General features: G+C 42.0%; 1 pseudogene; it reads right to left on the minus strand.

Moving 5' to 3' along the window:
* Positions 1-9487, minus strand: part of LOC126016011 (carboxy-terminal domain RNA polymerase II polypeptide A small phosphatase 2-like) — a 44909-nt pseudogene extending 35422 nt beyond the window's left edge.
* Between the last annotated feature and the right edge of the window lie 440 nt (positions 9488-9927).

The following is a 9927-nucleotide window of genomic DNA, read 5'->3' on the forward strand; positions in this document are numbered from 1 at the left end:
GGAGTTTTTTAATTACCTCTTCAATTTCCTCTGAAGTGATTGGTCTGTTTAGACTTTCTAGATCTTCCTTTTCCAGTCTTGGAGGAGGGTGTTTGTCCAAGAATCTGTCGATTTCTACTGGGTTCTCTAGCCTACTTGAGTATAGTTGTTCATAATATGATCTCATGATATGTTGTATTTCTTGGGGTTCTGTTGTAATCTCTCCCCTTTCATTTGTGATCCTAGTGATTTGGGTGTTTTCCCTCTTTTTTTTTTGGTGAGTCTTGCCAATGGTTTGTCTATCTTGTTTATTTTTTCGAAAAACCAACTCCTGGTCTCATTGATTTTTTGTATTGTTTTCTTAGTTTCGATGTTGTTTATTTCTGCTCTGGTTTTTATTATTTCTTGCCTTCTGGTTGTGGTTGGATTTCTCTGTTGCTGTTGTTCCAATTCTTTGAGGTGATCTTTTAAACTGTTGGTTTTGTTGTTTTCCTGTTTCTTGACATAGGCCTGTATTGCTATGAGTTTCCCCCTAATTACTGCTTTTGCTGTGTCCCATAGATTTTGACATGTTGTCTCTTCATTGTCATTTGTCTCAAGGAATCTTTTTATTTCTTCCTTGAGTTGTTCTTTGATCCAGCTGTTGTTAAGCAGCATGTTGTTTAGTCTCCAGGTGTTAGTTTTCCTCCATTGCTTCTTCTTGACATCAATTTTAAGCTCTGTTGCATAGTGATCTGAAATGGTACTTCTAATGATCCTTACCTTTGTGATCTTACATAGGTTGGCTTTGTATCCTAAGACATGGTCTATTCTGGAGAACGTTCCATGTGGGTTTGAGAAGAATGTGTATTCTGCTTTCTGGGAATGGAGGGCTCTATATAAGTCTATTAGCCCTAAATCTTCTAATTTTTCATTTAGAGCTCTTATTTCTTTGCTATTTTTCTGCTTGGAGGATCTGTCCAGTGGTGATAGTGGAGTATTGAGGTCCCGTACTATTATCACAATTCCCTTCATGTGTTTCTCCAGGTTTGCCAGTAGTTGCCTCACATATTTTGGTGACTCTGGGGGAAGGGAGTCACTGGACCCTCTCCGGCTGGCACGCAGGGGTCCCTGGGGGGGGGGCAGCCCAAACCGCACAAAGGGAGAGAAATTCACTCAGGCCTCTCCTAACTCACGCCTCCCTCCTGCACGCCGGAGCCCCTGGGGGGAGGTGCCGACCCAAGCCGCGCAAAGGGGCTGAAATTCACTCAGGTCTCTCCTCACTCACGCCTCCCTCCTGCATGCCTGTTTGTTTGTTTTTTAAGCTACACCAGGTGACACTCAAGAGTCACTCCTGCCTCTGCACTCAGAAATTGCTCCTGGAAGGCTTGAGGGACCGTATGGGATACTGAGATCAAACTCAAGTCTTTCCTGGGTAGGCCACAAGCAAGGCAAATGCCCTACCACCTTGCTATCTCTTCTGCCTCTTGAGCTGAGACTTGAAGAAGTACAATGTTGATAAGGGATAGGATGGGGAAGAGATGGTGAAGTGAACTAGTGGGGGATGGTAGGTAGCATTTTCACTCTTGAATTTGGGAGTGGCTGAGAAAAATTCAGCCTGTAATAGGAAGCAAAATATGACAAGAATGCTGGTTTAAGCCAGATTGACAGACAACTGTTTTAAACTATGGTGTAATGTCAGAATAAGTGAGAAGAAAGTGGGTGGTGGGGTGGTGGGAAGAAGGGTATAGACATTTTTGTGTTCCTTGGATAGTTGTGGGGAAGCTTTGAGATAATCACTTGATGATAGAGGGGAGGGTTTCAGAAACTGAAGCTGTTGGGACCTGGATCCTGAACAAGGAGGGATGCCATTTTGTAAAGGTCACACAGGGGACAAGCTTTTTCTCAGGTTTTGAGTAAGGAGAGATGCCCTTTTGTAAGAATCACATGGTATAAACCATATGCTAGGTCTTCTCATGCCTCTATTCATTAGCATAGCACCGAGCTATCTGGGCATACCAAGTAGCCTATCAGGGAAGGACAAGGGAGCAGTAGGAGGGTATACCTAGATAATAGCCAATCATTTTAAAGATCATCAGAAAGCTTGAATCTTTCTATATCCTTTCTCAATATAATCTTCTTCATGACCTTGGGCAGGATTTATGTCCTTCTGGAGATGGCCCTGGCTGGCCGGTTTGGGATCTTTTTGGCAGATGGATCAAAGTATTAAACTTTATTCCAGTTATGTGGTCTAATCTTTCAAGTCTGGACTCTAACAGAGCCATGGAGCAGCCAGCCAAATGGCTGTTGCATCTCTTAAGAATAATGGACCTTCATTACTTGCTCTCAGAGACCTCAAGCAACAATCTCCAATAAGTGAGAGGAGTGGGAGCAGCACACGTCTTCCCTAGAGCACAGATTTAGAAGTCAGCCTCACTCAGACCCTGTTGGGGGTCTCTCTCAGGGGAGATCATCCCTTCCATATCACTCAGTGTGTTCTCAGTAGACGACATCCCCACAGTGCTGATTGGGGTCTTTTGACTGCCAAGTGGTGTCTCCGGGACATAATAAGCTGGACTTCCCGTGAGTCATTCACAGTCACACCATCCAGAAATGTGGCCAGAAGGATCTAATTTTGGAACGTTTAATCAATTCCTTCCCAGTGTCCAGGATATGAAAAGTTTAGACCCTCCAATTTCCCCTGATAGCTGTTGGCTGGGTAACATCATGCCTGTCTTCCTTTTAATTTAGCCATGTCTTCTTTGACAAGCACTGAAATCATCTTTACCCTTGTTTTTTTCTTTTTTTTTTAGCAGAGGAGAGAAAGCAAGAGGGCAAAAGCATCAGTCCTAGAGAAAAATGGCAGCGTACCACCCTGGTTTATTTAGATCCATAATTGGCCCGAGAAAGATAATTGGGAAATCAAATTGCCTGGTGGGGAAATGGGAAATTCTTCCCTTCCCATCTGGACATGCAGGCTTCGAAATGCTCAGGGCAGCCACACCTTCAGGCATTTATAATTAATTTTAGAAATGGGAAGATTCTGTGGATAAGCATCCTGGTTTAATGAGATAGGTCAAAAGGGGAAAAGAGGGAATTTTTTGCAGTGGTTGTAACATTCTTGTTTCTATTGAAAAGTGCCAGCTTTTCAGATTCTGAAATTCCACAACCCTTCAGTCCACTGTTCACAAGGGAAATTAAGTCTTTCAGGATATAAGTCAATTGGAAATGTATTCTTGAATAAGGTTATCTCTGAAACTGAGGAGCTGGAAGGTGGGGTGGATTATTTTGCTAAGGATGCCATAGCCATGTGCCACAAAACCTTTGGTGCTTCAAGAATAGAAGTTAATTTTTCATAATACTGAGCCCTGAAGTACAATGTTAGGGTGTCTACATGGAGGATCCCTTCTGTGGTCTTTCTCCTTGGCTATGGACAACTGTCTTCTTTCAGTGTCCATGCATGGTCCTCCTCCTGTATGTTTGAATCCTCATCACCTCCTATAAGCACATCACTCCCACTGGGTCTCGGGCCTGCCCTCATGTCCTCTGGTGACCTGAATGGCCTCTACTCATGTCCAAAAACAGTCATTTGAGTTGACTATGTCAAGATAAACATTTTGAGAAATGTAAGAGATTGGTTCCTTATTTTCCCCAGGCAAAAAACAGAACCATTTCCTTTCATTCAACATCCAATGTTCCACATCTCTGCATTTTCACGCTAAGCTTAGATTGTCATTTCAGTAATTAATTCTTTTTGGGGGTCACAGTCGGTGGCTCAGGGGTTACTCCTGGCTATGTGCTCAGAAGTTGTTCCAGGTTTGAGGATCATATGGGATGCCAGGGATTGAATGGAGGTCTGTCCTGGGTCAGCTGCTTTCAAGGCAAACACCCTACTGCTACGCTACAGCTCTGGCCCTGTAGTGAATTCTTTTTATTCCCTCTACTGTGTCTTTCATTTCACTTTTTAAAATTATTTTAAATTAGTTTATTTAAACACCTTGGTTACAAAATTGTTCATGATTGAGTTTCAGGTGGGGTCCAACAAGAGGTGGCGAGCCCCAGAAGTCATGGATAAAACCTGGAGACAGGTTGTTGAAAGAGTCAGATGTTCCTATTTCCTCTTCACCAGACACTTTTACCCTTCATTCCTTTGAATCTGTGAGGGTGAAATTTACCTCAAAATGAACGATCCCAAAGTGATTCCCATCCAATCCTGTAGAAAGCATGTTGATCCCACACTGTGCTGAGTGGTGCGCCATGTCCAGTGATCTGGTTGAGAGATCGTGACACTGCATTTCTCTTTGTCTCTCTCTACAGGATTCTCACAATGAGAACATTTATAATTCTTTGAAAGGACACTGAGGAATTACATCAGCATTTCAGATGGAGAAAAGGAGACTTTTACATATAAAGGAAAGTAAGGGAAGGACAGAAAGGTGAAGAAAGTCAAGAACTTTCTAGCAGAGCCCTGACAGGGGACAAACATTTCAGGTGGGCGGAGAGACAAACAGTGGCCAGCTCTGATGGCTGAGGAACTCGGCCAGTGATGACTTTCCTTGCACATGGTCAAAACAGGTTTCATCTCTCACATTCCACTTGGTCTTCTGCACCCTGCCAGGAGGGATCCCAGATGAAGAGCCTGGTGTTAGCCCTGAAAAGATCCCGTTTTGTTTGTTTGTTTGTTTGTTTACCAAAAAATAAATAATAAAGGAAGAGAAAAAGAAAGAGACATAATAGGACTGTAGAGGACTGACAGAGACTAAACTATTGACTTTCTTGTTATTTTGCTGATATCTAGCTACAGTGACAGGATTTCCTTAAAGGAAGAAAGAGTAAGAAATGACATCTAACTTGTGATGTGTAGAGAACAGACCCATGGCACCCAACACATATTTAGCAATCAGACAAGTCTGCTCTGGCTATCGTAGAATAAGACAAAGAAGAGCTGTCTATGGAAAGGCAACTCAGCAGGATAGAGAAAGACGTTTACATGACACCATCAACAAAATCTTTCACACTTTCAAACCACAAGAGCATTGCTTCCTGTTCCTGGGCAGCTCCAGCCTGGCTCTAGTCCTCCTGTCTCCTGTGAAACTAAATGGGCACATTCTGAACATCCTGAGAGTATTCACTCTTGGATTGTCTTGGCTTCCCTCAATTCTCCCTGGGCTCACCCAGCCTGCTCAATACCAAGGTTTATAAGAAGACCCTCACTAAGATTTCCCAAGAGTTTGGCCAGGAATGAAGAGCTTCCAGATAAGAACATACAAAGCCTCTTGTGTTTGGCTGACTCAAGGAATAGGAGAGAGGCCTTAGTTGAAGCCCGGGAGGCAGTTGGAGGCTGACCAGTTAGAAGTTGGGAGGTCCAATGTGAGATGCTAGGGGAGATATTTGCATTTATTTTTCACTGCTGCCCTGTAAGAACACATCCAGCTATTAACTCAAAACAAATGCATTCCCCAAATTTCCTGTTTCCTTTTCACCTATCCCTTTGATGTGTAAACGTCCACCTGGATCTTATCCACCCTCCCCTACCCTGTTGAAATTGCACTGAGAAATAAAAAATGTCAGTCTGGCTTTGTGGCTCAGAGAGACCACGAGGCAAAAAGCAAACTGACTCCTGGCTCTGCAATCAGAAATCACTCCTGGCAGGCTCTGAGGACCATAGGGGATGCCAGGGATAGAACCCAGTCCATCCTGGATCTGCCGCATGCAAGGCAAATGCCCTGCCACTGTGCTATCGCTTCAGTCCAGGTTTATTCTTTGTTGCTACTCTTCATCAAACTTGTCCTCCTGGGGGTGAGAATATCATATGCAGTGATTTCACAACATGTGGAATTTATTTTACTCTGCCCTATCAAGTATGCCCATTTAGTGGTCAGAAAGATAGATCAAGATTTAAGGTACTTACCTTGCATGTGGCTAACCTCATGTGTTCAATCCCCAACACCAAATAGGCCCTCAAATTCTGTCAGGGTTCACTCCTGAGCACATACAAAGCTAGGAATAGCTCCTGAGCACCACAGGGTGAATCTCCAAAGTCCTCTACCACCACTCCTGCACCCTTTAAAGAATCGATTTAATGTCTAATGGTTCAAGAAACAAGCATTTCAGCTGGGGTTTAAGTTTGTTTGTTTTTTTTTTTTTTGGTTTTTGACTTTGGGGTCACACCTGGTGGTGCTAAGTTTAAGCGGCCCCTAAGTTTGGGGTCTTAAAGGTGCAAGGGACCAGCCTCGGGTAAACAGGAGAGAGGCAGGTGCTCCATGAGAATTAAGAGAAGAATACAAGGGGCCAGAAAATAGCATGGAGGTAGGGCATTTGCCTTGCATGCAGAAGAACGGTGGTTCAAATCCCGGTATCGCATATGGTCCCGCGAGCCTGCCAGGAGCAATTTCTGAGCGTAGTTAGGAGTAACCCCTGAGTGCTGCTGTGTGTGACACAAAAACAAAAACAAAAAAAAAAAGAGAGAAGAATATAAACATAAGAGAGAAAAGCATAGGATTAGAGAGCTCACAGCCTCATGGACTGAAAGCCCTGACAGTCCTCCAAGTACAGTATTTATTATTCAGGGCCAATAAACACAGGAAGAAAGGCAGGTGCTTACAGGCAAATACATAACTAATATAAATCAAGCCTAAGTGGGGCTCTATGTATCAGGGGATGTGTATCAGAGAGGAAGCTAATACAAAATATCTCTGGATTGTCTTCTTCAGGAGTAGTGACAGAGCAAAGAGTCAATACAAGACTCCCACTATTAGGGCATTCCCTAAGGGTGCTGGAATTCTAATAATTAGGAATTAAGAATCCTTAGATCACATTTTTCACCCCTCTCCCCAGACTATCAACTCTATAGCTAAACTTGTCTAGTTCTATGTCTTCATATCCAACAAAATGTCCTTTCTTATCAAAATGTTGGTAGGGTAGGTACAAAACTGGTTCCTGCCAGTGGTTAGGCTGAGGTCTCTGCTTTCAAATAGACTGTTCATGGCTGCTCTTGGCTTCATGGGGGCTACTCTGAAGTTTTTTTGTTTTTTGTTTTTTACTTTTCTCCTTCAACTTCAAAACAAGTACCAACAAGGTAGAAATGTGGTTCAAGAGGTAGTGCACTGGATTTGCTTGTGTGAGACTCTAGTTCCATCCCTAACACTTATGGCTGAACATCTAGAATTAAGAAATTCTGTCTACTATGTTTTCCCAACTCTGAAGCATAAAAGTTAATTTAGAGTCACATTTTGAGTGTGTTTCTGACTCCTAAACTCATAAAATACTAAATATGTGCTTGCCTAAGCAAATTATTGCTTATATTGCTTATATTATTGCTCGTATAAGCAAATATTCAACCTGATAGTTATCAATAAGTTTCCTGATTGATTATTTTGTCAGTCTCCTAAGAAAGTCCTATGAGATTTTACTAGTCCCTTTTATTCTCAGGGATAATGAAATTGGAGATTTAGAATATTTATTCAAATATTGTGGGCAGAAAATAACATAGTAAAGACTTGAAGAACATCTCTCCTGCATCCAGTCTAAAGCATAAATAAATTCCTTTATATCACCATGTTTCCCTAATTTATTTAGATCGTTTTTGATTCTCTATTTGGGAAACACGCTTTGCAGTCTAAAGAAACTAGCAAAATAATTCCAGTGTAGATGCAAATACTGGCAACTCCAGTGGGCTCTGGGCAAAGAACAGACACACCTGTTATGCTAATGCAGACATGAGTTCTGCCCAGGTGCAGAGAAATATTTCATTTCTCAAGAATGATTATTCTAAAATCAGACAGCCACGGGTGTTTGAAATATAAGTTAGAGAACAACCACTACATGCAGCAACAACTGTTTACTGAGTCACAATGCAATTGGGTCGTTATTGTTGAGGAACAACAGAATTTTCCAAATAGGGAGGAGATCTTGCTTTTTGTGATTAGGGGATTGGCTCTATTGCTTTTTTAAAGGGGGGGTTGGGTCACACCTGGTGACGCTCAGGAGTTAGTCCTGGCTAGGCGCTCAGAAATTGCTCCTGGCTTGGGGGACCATATGGGATCTCGGGGATCGAGCTGAGGTTCATCCTGGGTCAACTGCATGCAATGCAAATGCTCTACCCCCACCCAGTCTGGCCCGGGATTGGCTCTATTGTAAATAAAAGCTTTATGAGAGATCATAAAAACACTCTGCCACCAGTTAATTTTTTAAATTTTATTTATGTTTGGTGGGGGGCTAAACCAACTGGAACACCAACTGGTGTTCAGATGGCTCAGAGATTCTAACGTGATTCTCAGGCTATGGCAAGGTCTTCAATGCAAGAACCTGAGAATTTGATGCCCTGTGGTGCAGGCGATGCTATAACAATTCTGAGAATTCTGGGTACTTTGAGACTTCTCTTGGCAGTGTTTGGGGGCTTCAAGGGCTGTACCTGGTGAAAGTTGGGGGCCATGTGCTATCTTCTATACACTCCACCATAAATCTTCTGATGCTTTTATTATCTTCTTTCTAATGCAAAGGGGGAATGTAAAATGTAAAATGTTACAAAAAACAACTTAAAGATGAAAGACAGTAACCTACAATTAAGACATTGAGATACCTTTAGTGATCAAAACTTATAGGTAAAGAATAGCATATTTAGGACTGTAAAACAGCTCTCCTGCATCCAAATGTACCGTATTGACCTAATTTATTCAGATAATTTTTGTTTTTTACTTTGGAAAGATGCTGGTTGAAGCTATTTAGAGTTTTCAACTAGAACAATGGCATTCAGAACTTCATTTAAAGACTCAAATAATTTAATTTCTTTTCCTTCTTTTCTAATGGGAAGTGATCTTTATTTGTTTGGAATCTTCACCCATCTGTACTCAGGGCTTACCTATGGCTCTCAATCTTGACAGGGCTCAGGAAACCATATGTGGTGTGGGATTGAGGAATGAACCCAGGTCAGCTATATGCAAGACAAGCACCCTAACTGTTATACTCTGTCTCCAGCTCTGGGAAGTTTTTTTTATCATACTGCTTATTGAAAGAACATTTTGAATAACCAATCTTTTGCTCAAATAAAAATCAACTAGAAATCTCATTCTACCTTCGGCCTCTTCCCTTATCATACTTTACAGAGAAGCAAAATCTTCTATCATCTGGGTTGTGGACTGCTTGAAACCAATAATAAAAAGACTTAGGTTCTGGTCTAGTTCAATTTACTAGAAAACCTTCAGACTTCGGTAGAATCAATGAATTTGAGAGTCTTGGTGGGTCCAGGATCTCTTGAAAGGGAACATACTTTGCTCCCTGGGCCTATTTGTGACATGATTGTCTTCAGCTGAGGAGAGGTAAGGTGGCTGGTGGAGACAGGAGACATGGACGCTTACCTTTAGTTGGGAACATGATGCTTTATGCTTTGATGAGGTGGTTGTTTAAACATGTAGTGCCAGAAATAGAACCAGTATTCAACTTGTCATTTGCAATGAATCCTAAGACAGTGGTTGGCACACATATGACAGGAAGTACTTACTCTTTGCCCGTCATTCTCATACTCTCCCATGGTCTCACAGGCAGGAGGACAAGGTTAATAGAGGGAAGATCTAGAGGAGAAAGTGGAAGGTTTTGTTCTCTTTATATGGGTTGCAGGGGTCCTCAAACTTTTTAAACAGGGGGCCAGTTCACTGTCCCTCAGACCATTGGAGGGTCTGACTATAGTAAAAACAAAACTTATGAACGAATTCTTATGCACACTGCATATATCTTATTTTGCAATGAAGAAACAAAACAGATACAAATACAATATGTGGCCTGTGGGCCATACTTTGAGGACCACTGGAAGGTCAAGTCTCCTCTAACCTCCTTTGAGGGGAGATTGGATCTAAGCACCAAATAGAAATTAATGAAAAAGTGGAAGAGACAAGCCAGAGTGAAAATTTATGTGAGAGATGGTGATGTTAGTGTCAGACATGCCAAGAAATCTATCTATACTGGGTTGTGGAT

This window comes from Suncus etruscus, chromosome 8, assembly GCF_024139225.1.
Source record: "Suncus etruscus isolate mSunEtr1 chromosome 8, mSunEtr1.pri.cur, whole genome shotgun sequence".
NCBI lineage: Eukaryota > Metazoa > Chordata > Mammalia > Eulipotyphla > Soricidae > Suncus > Suncus etruscus.